Source organism: Rhipicephalus microplus, chromosome X, assembly GCF_043290135.1.
Source record: "Rhipicephalus microplus isolate Deutch F79 chromosome X, USDA_Rmic, whole genome shotgun sequence".
Classification (NCBI taxonomy): domain Eukaryota; kingdom Metazoa; phylum Arthropoda; class Arachnida; order Ixodida; family Ixodidae; genus Rhipicephalus; species Rhipicephalus microplus.
The window spans coordinates 237,966,666-237,982,936 of NC_134710.1; the positions used below are offsets into that span (position 1 = coordinate 237,966,666).

General features: G+C 44.8%; 1 long non-coding RNA gene across 1 annotated transcript; it reads left to right on the top strand.

Moving 5' to 3' along the window:
• The first annotated feature begins 6,312 nt into the window (after nucleotides 1-6,312).
• LOC142777124 (uncharacterized) lies at nucleotides 6,313-9,750 on the top strand. The gene is made up of 3 exons (XR_012887935.1): nucleotides 6,313-6,629; nucleotides 9,017-9,192; nucleotides 9,419-9,750. It is a non-coding gene; the product is annotated as an uncharacterized LOC142777124 (long non-coding RNA).
• Nucleotides 9,751-16,271: the final 6,521 nt, after the last annotated feature.

Below are 16,271 nucleotides of genomic sequence, written 5' to 3' on the forward strand. Positions count from 1 at the left end.
TTTAGGCTTCAACTTAGAACCCAAGATGGACTAGAATATCTCGCGTCTCCGATGGTTCTAGGTGGCCGCTCACACCGTGTACGAACTTTGATAGCAGTGGACATACACCGAGCTTATGACAACGTCAGCCACGAAGCAATTCTTGAGGTTCTTTCATGAATTCGCATGCTAGATTGTGTCTGAGAATGCACAATTTCCTTGCTTCTAGAGCGCTCTTTCTCCGTCCGCATCTTAGGTAAAAGCTATGGTAACTTGCACACCCAACGTGGACTTCTACAGGGGTCAGCTCTTGCACCAATATTATATAACATTGCACGACTACCAATGGCGTGGAAGCAATCAAGCATTCCCGACTTGAAATTTTTTATGTATGCTGATGACGTGACAGTGTGGTGGACTCACTCTTCTTTGGACCATCAAGTGCGGGCACTGCAGCAAGCACTCCATACCACATTTGCCTGGTGTTCTTCAGTAGGACTTACACTCTCACAAGAAAAATTAACTTACATGGGCACTGCTATCAATTAGGGCAGCCGCATACTTGACCGAACCCCTATGAGACTTACGCTGGATAGTCGTGTTCTAACTGAGGCATCTACAATTTGCATCCTTGAGGCAGACGTTTCTGAATATAGATGGGCCTCACTATGGCTTCGATCTGTTCACAAGACAGCCTCCAGCACGCTTCATCTTCTTCGTCGCATCGCTCAGCGAAGTGGTGGAGTGCGAACTCGCATCGCACGGCAACTGGTATGTTTGTTATTCCAGCCTCGATTAGTGTATTAAGCACAGTTCTAGCACTTCACTAAATCAGAATGGCTGAGAGTGGAAACTCTCAAACGTGAAGCCACGCCTGTGGTCACAGGCCTTCCAATTGATGTTCACTCCAATTCCGACTCTGCAGGCAGAAACAGAACTCAATACGCTGCATGAGCTCATTCAACAAAGGCGCAAAGCAAGGATGATAAAGCACAGCAGTGTTCCTTCGGCTGCTACCTTAGCGCATTACATGGGCCTTAAAGCCTATTCGCTTCACGAACCTACTTTGTCAGTGCCCCCATGGGTCATTGTCAAGTTACCACCAACAAGCCTCTGGGATGTATTCGTGAACTTTTCTCTGCATAGGCAGTTACACTCTTCAATTTTGTAATCTCAGAAACTTGAACTAAGGGCGTATGTCGATGCCGGGTTAACACCATCCATACGGCACACTTTCTTAGTGTGCCCTTCTCACCCGCATGTCAACCACAGTTGTTCGAATGCGTTAGAGATCCCTATTACATCTGTACTGACAGAGCTGGTTGCTCTTTGCGATAGTCTTGCAGCACTTCAGCCACTCGTCGAGAAGCAGCACCCATCAAGTGTCATCCTTTACATGAACTCGACGCAAGCTCTTCGCACACTCCGTCGCGTTGGCCGTTTTGTGGGTGTAGCAGTCCAATTTCACCGGTGTACGGCGCTTCTCTGGGCTCAGTTAGGGTGTGCTGAATTCACCCATCTAGTTTTCTGGCTCATGCCTCGAAAAATACCGCTTGCCATCCTATAACCGTCATGTGCTCTTTACCTTTGGTCCTGCTGCTACCGGACACTATGAACGTTCACAAAAAAACAAAAACTTCAGCCCAACACACAAGCTCTCTTACCTCCACGTGGTTGTGACCTCCTGAGTGAACTTACTCGACAAGAGGCAGTATATCACTCCGAAGGGTTCGCGTGAGTGCTGCCGTGACACTTTCAGTCCGAGCAAAGTGGGGCTACACCGACACAACCTCAACCTGCCCATTTTGTCCCACGCCGATGCGGCAAGCAGAGCTGAAACACCTTCCATGGACATTCCCTGGGCTTCAAGCGGCTCGCCGACGCCACCTGCGGCACGCCCGACTTCAGCACACCAGGCCACCTGACTTGCAGCAATAGATTTGCGGTCTAAACTACAGGTATACTCCTCGACTGTAATTTTTGTTTATTATGTATTGATACCATAGGGCAACTTTATGCAATATAAAAAAATCCTGTTTAGAAAGGAATTCCCAATGTCTCATTTCAGGTTAGCATTATCAGCTGCTTAAGATATCTTTTGTTCGAGGAATGAAAGGTCTGCCGCTTTTAACTGTTGGTTTACAGCGTTACGCAGTTCTCTGCTATAGGGAATTAACTTAGCATGAAATGGCCAACTTCTACTTTCTTGTAGAGGTTATCGCGTTTGCGTAAAGCTGCTAATAATTTTTGAAAAATCTGCGAGTTGTGGGCAAACGCTAAGGCTTTTTTTAGATTTCTTTTTACAAGAAAATCTTTGAATAAGTGATTTAAGTAAAGAAGAAACTTAGCGAACACTTTATGAGGATTAATATAAGGTTTGATTTAACTGCTGTCTAAATTATTATGGCACTCGTGAGTCTCTCTTTATGCAGAACATATTTGCAATGTGAAAGTGGGCATGAACGAGATTTGTAATTGAAAGATAAAAGCAGATAATGATCAGTCATGTCAATGTCGACAATTTTCACTTGTGGGGAAGTTAGCGAGTTGGAGAAAGCATGATAAATCAGAGTCTCAGGGCCATTGAGAATTTGCCGTGTAGATCCATAAATTAGGAATTCGTATCCGTAGCTTTGCAGTAGACTGGTGTAATTACCAGCAATAGATGAAGTGTCACTGATTAGACTTATGTTGATGTAATCCACTAAAAAAACAAAGAAACAAACAATACAACATCTACACAACAAACAACGCAACATCAGCCTATTCGATCAGAAAGCGATGAAGGCACTTGCAGAGTTCCTACGAGCAACACACCTTGTTCAACTACCGCATGACACTCCCAAGTTTGTTTTCGCGTTTTTCTACCGATATCTCTGTCTACCTAAATATTTTCTTTCCAATCTTTGTGAATTACCTTAACCATTTTGTTGGAGGAAACCGGATATTATATTCAGTAAACCTTCCGTCATTTCTGCATTGCTGACTCGAACGGCAGTTATAAGCAGTCCAACGGGCCCGTGACGCAGCAGAGAAAGTTGTTCTTTCTGTTTAGACGTGCAAGCGGCCCGAAATATGTTGAAGCGCGTTCCGAAGGACCAAATAAAGTTTATCCATTCATTTATATAAAGCAAGCTCAAGCAAGAAGGCGACCGAATTCACGCCAAGGGGACTCGGGGGGTGAAGAAGGAGAACAAAGAAGTTAGAAATGTTGATCTGAATAGTAATGTTTGTTGCTTCGTGTGTGGTCCTATTACATTTGGCGCAGCTGGCTACAAGAGCCATAATGCGAGTGACGTTCTTAATGGACAACCGTAGCGACTCTGCGGTATAAGTTTCAAGTCGAAGACAATGCCACTGTAGAACCTTAGAACTCAGCATGCGACTACAGCTGATCATCTCAACCTCCTTCTCGAGAAAGCCACCATGTGTTTAGAGGAACTTTTAAAGCGAGAGTTCGTGAAAGTTAACATTCCTCTAATTACGTTTAACGAGCTGATGCTGACTCCGCTAAAGAGGAATTTCATAGTCAGTCCTGCGTCGTCGGACAAGTCAACAACGGTACTGCGATCTATTACATTTCAGTACCACAAATTTGCGGCAAAACATTGTTATTGAGACACTCACTGCAAAGCTGACAAAGCGGGCAAAGTAATCAACGTGACTAATACAGCCAGACATAGTCGACGGTGTGTCTGACAATCCAGAAGGGTGGATAACTTATTACGAACAAGCTGCGAAGAGTAATCGATGGCTGTCTGATGAAGACTTTGCAATGAATGTGCGACAATTTCTTCGCGGTGTACCAAAAAAGTGGCACGAGTGACGATTTCGCAAACAGGAGCCTGAACCTTGAGGTAAATGGAAAGTTTACTTGCAACTTTCAAAAAGAATCCGGCTGAGAGATGGCATGAAGCAATATTGTACCGTTTTACGTCTAGATTGCCTCTGAAGAATTTTCTTGAAAAGCACCGACTTCCTCACATAGCTGAACCTGTATTGCCTACCACTTCTCTTCTTTCCCTTATCATACATGGCTTACCCAGAGATTTGCAACGACAGGTTTTAATACACTGCCCAGAAACGCCTGAAGTGTTTCTCCAACTACGCAAGTTGTTATCACATCTCTGCCCTGTACGAGGTTTTAAAGTTAAAGAAGATATTTCAGAGACATGAAGCGTAAGCCACTTGGGTTAAAAGTACTCGCTGGTTTTTGGAGGCGTTAGTTCTGACGTTAGAAGAAGCCCAACTCCAGTACAAAATAAGGACAGACCCTTGAATGGTGAATGCAACTTTTAAGCACAGAATAATTCTAAACTCATCCCTACGGCGCATGAGACTGTCCAAGTTGTGTCATCAAGTTCACTGCACATACAACTGAAAGTAAATGGTGAAACTATGCGAGCACTGGTATATAGCGGAGCTTCAGTTTCAGTTATAAAACGAAGTAAAGCGCAAACCGAGAAAATATTCAGAAGCATAAGAAGAACATGGTGAATGGATACTGCTAATTCTGAATTACCAGTCACAACCTGTAGAAATACCGGCACTGGTGATAGCTGGCATCGACTATGACTTTTTACTCTCTCGTCCAGACATGAAATGACTGATTCTCGACATACACTGGGATGACACCGTGTCATTGAGCCAAGATTTTATGCACTGTCTAGAGTGGCTTCATATGTCTGTCATCTCGCTATCAGAACGACGACAGAGATAAGTGAAATTTGGTTGCATATATACTTATTTGGACGCGTGTGGCGGCAGAGAAAGCCATTCTTCCATCTTAATCACGCATTGTACAAAATTTGACTAGAATATTATGCTATCACAGTGCAAAAAATAAACGAAGGGTTCCCACTGGAAGAGTAAATCAAATTTATTTTATGCAGAAAGCACATTCGAACAACGTGGGATACACGTTATTATATATCGGGTAACAAACACATGCGTACAAAAAAGGCGCCATCGCTTTTATATTTCATTTCAATAAACGTTCTTACGCCCCCTCTCCTTATACTTTTCCTCATCGTTATTGTCCCACTCACTGCCATCAAAATGGCGTGTTGGTGCTAAAGCCATCTTCTATTTACTTAGAGCGAGTCGGTTAGCGGCAGTTTTTCATTACCGAGTCAATGGCTTCATTGATTGCGCCTATACAAATGCTCCGAATGGGCCGCAGTATTCTGTAGCCAAAATATGGGAAGGTTTTGTGCTGCCGCATCTGCGATATACCGTGTGGAGGTAGAACCCACACTCTAAATGTTTCACGCATAGTAAGCATGAAACGCGCCCCTCGGTGGTTAAAATAGTTCTTGAATATCATTTATTCAAAATATGCGTGGTTTTGCTCCGCCCAAGCGTGACGCAGGTCGAGGAAACAAAAAAATTGGCCCCGTATCTGCATGTTTATCTGCGAATGTCGTTGAAAGACGATAGTCTTGCGTGTGTAGAGAGTGAGCAAAACATTTATTTGATGTTCTGCGCAAGAAAATCGGTGAATGATATTCTGGAGGCACTGTGGTAAGAGTGTCTCGAGCGTGTATAGCGGAGGCGAACGAGCGCATCAAGTCACGTCACACGTGAGACATAAGCGCTATCTGGCAGTTTTTTTTTTTGAAAACGAAGCGCGTGGCCCTGAGACGGTCGTGCGCGCCCGTCACAGAGGTGATAAGGTGTATAACGCAAGGCGACGGGTAGGCGCCACCACCGTGTCGTCTTAGCAAAGCGTTACAAACACTCGACTTTTCGTGCAAGCGTTGCATGATCAGCGCAGCGTGATAAACGCTTCGGTCTTTAGAATTACTTATCTATGCCTTTTCTAGTAAAAGACGCACATGCAGAATATATACGTGTTGTTATGGTGCCTCAGGTATGCGAATTATTGCTTTTTAATTGACAATCGCGCAAGTATGAATGCTGAATCTTAAGCAACATTGGTGGTCGCTGCGGATGGGGTCGGCCGGTTGGGGTATCGGCTGGTGCTGTTTATAGTACCCGGTTCGCGTTAAGGGTGGACAAACAGACAAATGTACAGACAGACAGACAGACAGACAGACAAAACTTTTTGCGTCGAAGCTCCCCTAGAAAGACTATCGTCTTTAATATTCCCTTTACTTTACGCGTGATGCGTGGTTCTATGCGTGAGAACCAGAAAACTCGTGCCAGGCAAAAGTCGGCGCCTCCGATCACGCAGCTTGTCGCCACGTATTCTGATCAACGCCACCTATAGATAACTTCAGGCCTGTTTACTGCGCCTGCTGTGGGCTCTGACGTCACTCCGTTTTGCCCGTGTGTTTCGCTGCACAGACGTGACTATATACGCTTGCTCTCGTCGCGCGACAGACATGGCTTGCCAACCCCGACGAACGTTTTCCTGGTGCGCTACTGTGCTTGTTGGCAACTCGAGAAGGCCGTCTTTTTCTGTGTACGTAAACTGCAGCGTGGATATGTGTGTGTCTTGTGCACTGGATGTTTGCAATCTTTACGGCTGGAAATCCGAACAATTGGGCGACGCTGCGCGGCGAATTGTCGGGGCAAAGGTACCGGTGCTGCAAGTGTTCTCCTTTCCCAAGAACAACGGAAGAAGGAAATGGTAGCGTGTCGTTCGTCAAGCTGCCGTCGACATCTACTTTCTTCGTGACCCGAAGGTACGTGTTTCCATACTGCATATTTCCAAGTCGTTTTAATGGCACCATCTCCTCCCTGTTCCGTTCTTGCTCTAAAATAAAGCTGTCATGCGTGCTTTTGACTTGTTGGCGTAGGCCTTGGCATCAAAATATTAGACGCACGTGGCAGTACGTTTTCAGAACAGGCGTTTTTTTCTTTATGGTCGGCAAACACTTTGATACTGATGATTAGCGCCGCAAACTTATACTACCTCTGTTTACTTGGTTGACAAAAATGGAAGGAATGCGTGGAATTTCTTAGTGCATCAGTTTTGTGCGTGGTATTTTCTTCCTACCACTTTATTGCGGTATCATTATGGTGCAGCGCCTTAGCCTAATATGTTTCTTTGAAATTTCGATTCGTATGAATGCCCACAATACTGCTCGCAGAGACAGTCGCTCTGCAATGCACTAGATGAACTGGGCAACCAGACTCTTTCGGAAGAAAGAATCCTGCGCTACCGACAGGACTTTATGTCGCAGAAGAAGGCTGTGAAGGCGCTCCTGCACTTCTTGCGTTCAACCAACCTGTCCAAACGACTGTGATCGGAACTCCTTGAATGTGTGCAAGGGAATTTTTTTTTCTGATTTAGTTTATATATCTATATCTCTATCCTCTTTCCGACCTTTTTCCCCACCCCCTCACAGGGTACGAAACCAGTTCTTCTAGGTCAACCTCCCTGTCTCTTCCTTTTATTTATTTCTCTCTGGATGCGTGTATAGACACGTCCGGGAAAGCGCTTTCTCAATTGGTATTTAAGTGTGCGACTTGTACTTCAAGCTACAATATTTAGAACCCACTAACAAAAATGTACCGATTCAAGAACCGATAGTGCTGTAGAAGCACCCACAGGGGCTACATGGTTTAATATAGATTCCCAGGCCCGAAGTTATATGACCGAATACTGCACTGCGAGGGAGGCCGGAGCAAGAGAGGAAACGCCATTTGTCGTATCCGTCACAAGAGATTTTTGTGAAACAAAAGATTTTTTTTTGCAATAGCTGTCACCGTCATATTCTTTTGAATAACATACCTGTGGCAGCAGCACACATTCTCATTAATAACTACATGTCTCTGAAGACAGATGTTCGAAAGAGTACAAATAAAAATTTGGCAGATTCCACGTACCCGGGAAATAGACGTTATGCGACGCATGCGGAAGGAAGGTGACCATGTTCCATTTTTTATTGAGCTACACGTCGTAAAATGACTCTAAATATATGTACGCACAAATGTAGCACGCACAGACGTATGTTGAAGAGTTACAGATTTTACATACCAGTTGTTTGCACTTGCGCAATGATGCCAACTGGAACATGCGTATTAGCAACACCAGAAGTTGATATGAAGCGCCAATGCCCGCGTGGATGCTGGCCCTGGACACTGCTACATTAATCAACTTCAGCGTATGGCAACTAACCACAACTGACGTTAACCCAACGTGACAGCTCAATCAAAAGAGTACATATGTAATGTTTATAACATTGGGTAGGCAGCACTGCAACAACAATTGACATTTCATGAAGATTAGCGTCTATTTGAAAAGTAGTTCTGAGACCTGGTGGAGCTCTGTGATAAAATGCTTCATTGCCAAGCAGAATGCTCGGGTTCGATTCCAGCTGGTACCCTGACATTTGTTCTTTGCATTCGTCGGGTCGACGATATCAATGTCGGGTACTTCTTAACGCTCGCGCGTTAACATTGTCCGTAAAGCCGTGAAATTCAGCTCATTAACCCACTTGCACAACTATGAAAACTATGACAAATCAAATATTTTTCTTTCACAACAAGTGTACTTCTTTCCCAAGAAAGCATACATATGAACAACGAGAATTCCGGCACATCATCTATATTTTTTGGCTTGATTCGGGCTTTTCTTCATCGGGCCTGAGCCCGGGCCCGCGGGGAAAAGACGTCGGGTTGCCCAAGCCCGGCCCACGGGCCGAGTCGGGCTTTCGGGTTAACCGGAGCGCGTGCACATCTCCAATTGCGACTGCCCGGAATTCTCGCGCGGCACGGCGCCCCTCTGCCAACCGCGTGCTGTGGGTACTCACCCACATTTCACGGTGGCTTGGAATGTCTGGGTAAGCAAATTAATTCGAAATATCTCATTATATATTTTGCACCTATTTTTTGAACAGTGATGTTCTTAGTGCATTGTGTAGACCTGCGATGATCTCCGAACTTCACATTAGTGTCGAGCCATGTTCTAAAGTACTTGAAGTAAAACGTCAAATGTCGTTCGTATAGATGTTCTTGCTGGCCCCCAATGCCCCTGTATAACTAAACTGACATAGAGCCACGAAGTTTAGCTGATTTCCGCTGCATTCTGCATTCATGAAGTTTAATTTCACGTGTTCTCTTTCAGCTTGCCTTAGAAAGCAAATTGAGATTTTCAAGCATGCTATAGAGGACAATGTCAAACACCTAAGGCAATTTCTCCCTGTAGTGGTGATATTGGCATCATTAGCGGACCCATCGTTCAGAAAGGTCGACGTGTGCCAGTAGGCAGCTAAGGCTCGCAAAATGACCATAATTTCAGAGGTGAGTAAAATACTTTTTAAATGTAAAGTTTGAGATCATCCAAAACATTCTCCTTCCTCTAACACTATTCATTTCTGAGCCTGGTATGAGGAGATTTAACGCCGCAACCGCAATATAAGCTTTCTCGATAAAATCATTTTCATGTACTTGTAGTTCTGTATAATGTGAAATTTCACGATTCATTCTATCAGGTACCAAAATAATCTCCCATTTTTACTCTTACCAGATTTAACCCATTGACACTGTTGGACTGTGCATTGTGCGCACTGACCTGAAGGAGCTGGTATATGCAGCAAGGAACCCAGCGAAATCGTGAAATTTAAACCAGGCACGTCGCTCAAAAAAAAAAAAAAAAAACTTCTGTCCTTCGTTTGTATGTGTACTACGCAAAGGGCCTTGCGTATCGGGCTGCTTTTGGCAGTTGTTTGGCTGTGTTCAAGCAGTTGGTAAGTGTGTCGGCATAACTAAATTTCGTAGGCGAAAAAAAAAAAACGGCGCAGGATTGGTTCACGAAACTACACTTCATTTCAGTTAATTAAAAGCACAGTTCGCATCATGCTCAAAGCGACATCAAAAGTTTATTTAGAGTGCCAATTTTATAGTTTCTGTGTTTTTCCCTTGGATTGCTCTTCTACAAAAACAAGCTTTCTTGTACACTACTGAAAACAGATAGTTTCATTCAAATTTAACATTACCGTATTTTTTGTTTAATTTAATTGCTTTATGAATTCCTAATGTATTAAAAAGTGTAAAGCCTCAAAGCAATCCACATTAAATCCCTCACATAATTTTTTGACGACCGCGTGTATAAGTAATTGCACTGAAAAAATGTACATCAGCAGCTTAATTGCCAGATTCGTCAAATGCACTTGTGGCAAATGCTGTATGAAAGTTCGACGAACAGTGCCTTCCACGGCATTTGCATTCATCACTAGTGAAGTTTCAGATAAAGTCCATAACTCTTTCATTGCACCAACTCTAGTCAGTTTTGAACGGTGCACAGCGAAAATGGCACGCCGGAATGGCAATATGGGGCTTTTCATTCAGAGACTGGAGGCCTTCCTGGTGCTTATTTAGGCGTAAGAGATGATTTTTATTTACTTGACGCCGGATTATCCTGCTCTATAACATGTGTTTCTGATGGACAGAAAGGTTTTAAAAAATGGAGCTGAAAGAAGATAATATTTGTAGTGGTTTATTTGTTATTAGTTGGCGGCTGCCTGGAGGCTATAATATACTGAGTACGCAGCATAAGTTAGCTAATCACAAAAATAAACTTTAAGTTTAAATCCTGCTCTTGTGTCAACTATAAAACACTCCACTGCGACAGTCCAACGCGAGCTTTCTAGCTGCAGCGTAAACACAAAACGCCCTGCCGATCTTGACCTGTGCGCAGACGCGCAATATGTGCTGTTGGGTGCAACGCAGAAAGGGGGGCGAGTGAGTTAATGACAGCTTGCCTCCTATTTCTTGGTGACTACCTGTACCATAAACAATTATTCCTTAACTGTATTGCGGCTAGCAAGCTCATTTCCCGCTGTCGCAGTGTAACGTTCAATTGTTTGCACACATTCAAGATCAAACGTGAAAGTCAATTTTTTTCGTTATTAGCCAATTAAGGCCGAGCATATATAAACCCTCCAAACAGGCCCCAAGCCCATACAGCCTAAGAAATATTTTCTTCCAGCTTTCATTTTATGTGACTTCTGAAGGTAAGAAAAGTACTTAAAAGAGCAGTACAATGCCGTGTTACTAAAGTAAAGCTTCTCTCTAACGTATTCTCTAAGCGTCCAAATGTCACCAGTTGTGGATGGCAATCGTGGTTTGTTTAGCGAGAAAGTGCACGCACTTAGAACAAACACGCACAAAAATTGCTCCCACCCACGTTTTCTACGCATGAATTTTTTTAGTGTACACAGGGCACTCTGCACCAAGTGAAGGCTCTCGAACCATCTTCCCAGGAAGAAAAACAAATAAAGCTTCGGTGTCTAAAAATATGATGTCATTTTCATTACTGTTCATTCACCTTAATATGACTTGCAAAATTTGCCCCACTTTGGTGGCCTAGTGGCTAAGGTACTCGGCTGCTAACCCGCAGGTTGTGGGATCGAATCCCAGCTGCGGCGGCTGCATTTTCGGTAGAGGCAAAAATATCTGAGGCCCATGTACTCAAAGAACCCCAGGTAGTCGAAATTTCCGGAACTCTCCACTACAGCGTCTCTCATAATCATATGGTGGTTTCGGGACGTTAAACCCCGCCCCCCCCCCCCCTATCAATCATTCGCAAACTCAGCTTTGCTATTCGTCGTCTAACAGATAGATATTAATGTGTGTTTTTTGTGTGGTGTCATAGTTCATGATGAAATTGATATGATGGTAGCTACGTTTTCGTCAAAAGTGTATGCGCGTGCGTAACAAAAAGAAGACAGGCTTAGGGTAATTCGTACAGAAATATCAGCGTTACGACACGGAGGAACTTTCATGAATTGCTAGATTCATGATCGAAGGTGGTCCTTGTAAATGTGCTCAACTAATGGGGAACCGAAATATCGGTACATACAATAAAATGAACTCCACTGATATAGCGAAAATTAGCTGTACTTGTCCCCTCCCCCCACCACACACGCACGCATACAGATACGAAACACGATAATCTGACAGTAATGCTACTTCGATTATATATGAGGTCTAAAGTCCCAAAACCACTATATGGTTATGAGAGGCGCCGTAGCGCTGCGGAAATTTCGACAACCTGGTGTTCCTTAACGTGCGCCCAAATCTGAGCACACTGGCCTACAGCATTTTCACCTCCATTGAAAATGCAGCCGCAGCCGCCGGGTTTCGATGCCGCGACCTGCGGGTCAGGAGCCGAGTGCCTTAGCCACTATAGACCAGCGCGGTGGGGCAGTAACGCTACTTCATTGCTGACGATCGTTTTAAATGCCCAGGTACGAAAGTTTTCGAGAAATTTGTCACGTCAAGTACGCATTCTTGGAAGCTTTTTCCGGATACTCTTTCTTACAATCTCTCTTTCTCTCTCTATATATATATAGATGTTTTTCATGCAGACAATTCGGAATTCAATTCCAGCTGGATAGTATACGCGACGCCCGTGCTACGTGCCCGTCCTCCGCCCAGTCCGTGCCCGGCGTGCGCCGCGTGACCGTTTCCGAGGCAGTCGTCGTTCTGAGGAACAGCGCCAGTCGGGATCCGCGGCGCAGGGCATTCGTTTTCGCCAGCGAGCAAGACGCGTTCTGCGCGCGGGCGTGACCGAAGGCGGCGCTCATTCATCCCGCTGCGCCGACGCTGCCTCCGCATCCCGACGCGCTACCGGCGGTGGCAGCAGCATATATCCGGAAGCTGCCAAGAGATTCGCTCTGCGGCGGAGCGGCCATCGCTCACGGCCGCTCTCGTTATTGATCACTCAGGGCCGAGTCATGCATCAACTTGTTTCTTTCAGGCCCGTCCCGCGAAATTGATGTCCTCCGTCTTTCCGCGCGCGCGCGTGCGCCACTTGCCCGCTATTTCTTTTGTCTGCCCAGGCATTCGCTCGTCTTGTTTCCCGCGAAACACGGAGTTTGCGTGCCCGTTCTTTTTTGCGCATGTACCTTTTTTTCTTTTATTTCCAGAGTGTTTGCTTCGTCGTGCCTGCCAAGCGACAGAAAAGAAGTGTTAGCTCACCTATCTATAGGGTTGTGCACGGGCAGCAAGCTTCTTCTGGTTGGCGGTTGAATTGGTTGAATTGCCTTTTCGTAGTTTGTCTTCTGCGTTCAAAGTGCCTGCGCATTTTCTTTTGCTACCTCAGCTTCCTTCGAAAGTGTATAAGTCTGTTTATCAGTGAAAAGTGAACGTGCGCAACAGAGATGTAGATCCCGAATGAGAACACAATAGATAAACACAGCAACCACATCTGAACGACACCAGAACTAATTTAGAGCAAACACTATTGCTTGGGGAGAGGTTGAAGGATGCTTCTCCCTCTGCTGATTTGACGGTATTTTGCCGAAGGAACAGGTGTCATAGCACAAACTCCTTCCGTTGCGGACGCTGTTGCCGCGCCATTCATGTGTTGTGTAGAGATTCTTATCAAATGTCTCTGTATGCATTCTCTGATCGCATGCGTCGATAGCCACGTTCCTAAATTATGTTTATTCGATGGCCATGGTAGCATTGAGACTCTCGACTAGGTCTACCCAAGCATGGCTCGAGGCATATCAAGTCGATGTCGTGAAGGTTGTTTTGCGCGAGTATACGATCGCCGACGCGTGAAGCTGTGAAAAGTACTGCTCTGTAGTGCCAGTCATCCACCATGGTAGCATAGCAGGGAATCGAACCCGCACCATCGAGCTTAGCAGTACCAGTACTGCTAAGCTCGAAGCTTCGGGTTTGATTCCCGTCCATGGCTGCCACGCTGTTATGAGGGTGATTCGCAAAAAAAAAACAAAAACATTCATGTGATTATATTTAGGTCCACGTTAAGTAACTCTATTGGTGGTCGAAATCGATGCGGCGTCCCCAACTCGCGATCGTATTGTGGTTCTCTCAGCGCAACCTCAGAATAATTATTATACTGTTATCACACAGCGTTGCTGGTACTATTGCTTGGTTTGGTGGAAGGAAAAATTAAAAACAAGCTCAGAGGTCAGGTTCATCGTCCCGAAGCTGCGACGCTAGCGATGAGGGAGACAACGCCTTATTCTGATCCCCTGGGGTTCTCCCACGCGCATCAAGTATAGCGAACACGAGTACTTTCCAGCTTTCTGAACTTGAGCCTTCGCCGTAATCCCCTTGTTTTGATGGAGTCTTTGAAGTTCTCTGTGTATTGAAACCCTTTGTTTGCTATGTCAGGTGCCTCTGGCAACTTCGTCATAATATGAGAGCATAGTTGAACTGGTATAGCGCATTATGGGGAAGAAGAAACGGCCGAGCAGACCGACACAAGAGGACAGAGCGCGCGGACAGAGGTAGCGCTGTGTCCTCTTGTGTCGGTCTGCTTGGCCGTTTCTTCTTCCCCATAATGCGCTATACCAGTTCAAGTACGACGAACCAACTCGCCCAATCTTCAACACTCACGAGAGCATAGGTCATCTTTGAAACTCAATATTTCAACCCTTTAGGAAAACACCGCGGCCAGTAGTGATAGGTATACGTGTCTGAACCATGCGCAGGTTTGCGCACCCCTTATTCCTCGTCCACCAGGGTTGAAATGGAATAAGCTACGAACGGTTATGTACCGGCCCACTGCCGCATGATACTGCAATTGCCCATTATATGACAAGAACTTTATTTCAGTCCTGAGGAAGTAAGGTGTATATGGAAGCTGGAGCCCTTTCAGATCAAAACGGTGACTCCACCCATGATGGAACCGCAAGTCAAACTCCGGCCGCAATATGGTTGGTTCTCTGAACGGCTTGGAGTTGAGTATGAAGATTTGCTGCTCTTGAGAGATTCCTCCAGTTGTTCTCTCGGGATGGGTAGAGAGGCATTTCTCAGCTTGAAAAAAATACGCAAATAAAATATTTTTGTCATTTTCAGACGGTGGTTACTCAGCTCATATTGTTTTGATTTTTATATATCGCCCAGTATATGTGTAGACGTTACGCAATCGAGTAATGAGTGCAGCGGTGTTTCATGCCTTATCAAACCGAAGAGGTTGTTTGTTGGCTTGGCGTACAGGTGTGGATTTGTCCTTTGCAGAGGTGTACACATTGAGCGTGCAAACGTTGAACTGCATTGTTAGCACTGCAAATACATTAATCTAACGATTAATACGGAGTGCACACCGTGCTCTGACACAGACGCGTGCTTTTTACAAATACGCTCGCCTGCACAATTAAGGTGAACTGAGAATTCGTGAACATTGAGATTTGAACTGTTTTGAACATTCTATAGCTGGCTTTAGGATGAGAAAAAGAAGTAACGGAGCTAGGTAGGCCATGTAATGCGCAAGGCTGCAGGCACCCGGTAGTTATATTTGCGTTGCAGAAAGTCTTATGGTTGCGAAAGGAGTGGAATCTCAGGGGCCGATGCCATAGAAATGGATGTATAGAGGACAATTTTAAATTTGAAGAATAACTCAAAATCATGAAACAGTTAACAAACCACAGATAAGATACTCAGTGCTTTCCTTGGCTCGAATGTCTGTCGGCTTGATCGCTTTATTATGAGCAATGTATTATTTACGGCGTTGTCGACACTTGCTGTTCAGCTAACATTTACAGCTTCACCTCTGCAACAATATTGCCTCTTTATAGCACTTGCAAAAGGTAGCCATGCGCCGTCATTTTCTGTCATAATGTTCGCCTCTCATCTTTTGAATTTTTTAATGCTGCAACACATCCCGTTGCTCTAACTGACATTTAATTACGTTATACTGTATCACAAAGTCTCGTCAATGAATTATATACTTATTTAAACCTGGCGCCACCAATTACTTTTTGTCTCAAAGTTTGCTCGCCTATATCATTTATAAAGGCGTTGATGCTTCAAATTCACTTAATGTTCAAACGTCGTAGCGTGGTCTTTCCTTTCTTCAGAGCTGTTCTTTCTCTGCTGACATTCCCGTGATATTAATTTATGATACACTGCTGAAAGCAGCCGCTTGCAATCACTTACAGCAGTGTGTTTTCATCCCAGCCGTCGTAATCGTGCTTCAATCAGCACCCCACTCTAGTTGAATCGTGATGAAGGAGCTTTTTGGCGCACAGATTTTGCGTGTCGACACACTAATGATGATTTTGCGGCCGTTCAGCGCAGCCGCTCGCGCTTGTTTCAAACTGCGCATCATTCACCGCAACGAGCAAGGCAATCATGAAAACCGAGACGCAGCAAGAGAAAACATCGAGATCTCAGTGGACCCGCCTTCTTTGTATGGCCGGAGATAAGCGATGCTTAATTTCTACCTGGAGCAACTAGCCATTCTTTTCTCGCCTAGATCAATGGAAAAGGCAAGAAAAACAAGGACACGAGATTCAGAAAGGGAAATTGGGTATATGAAACATTCCAAGATTTATCTGCTAAGATAATTCTAGAGCACTTTTGCCTTCAGGTCGCTAGGAAAACATCATCTCCAGTGACAG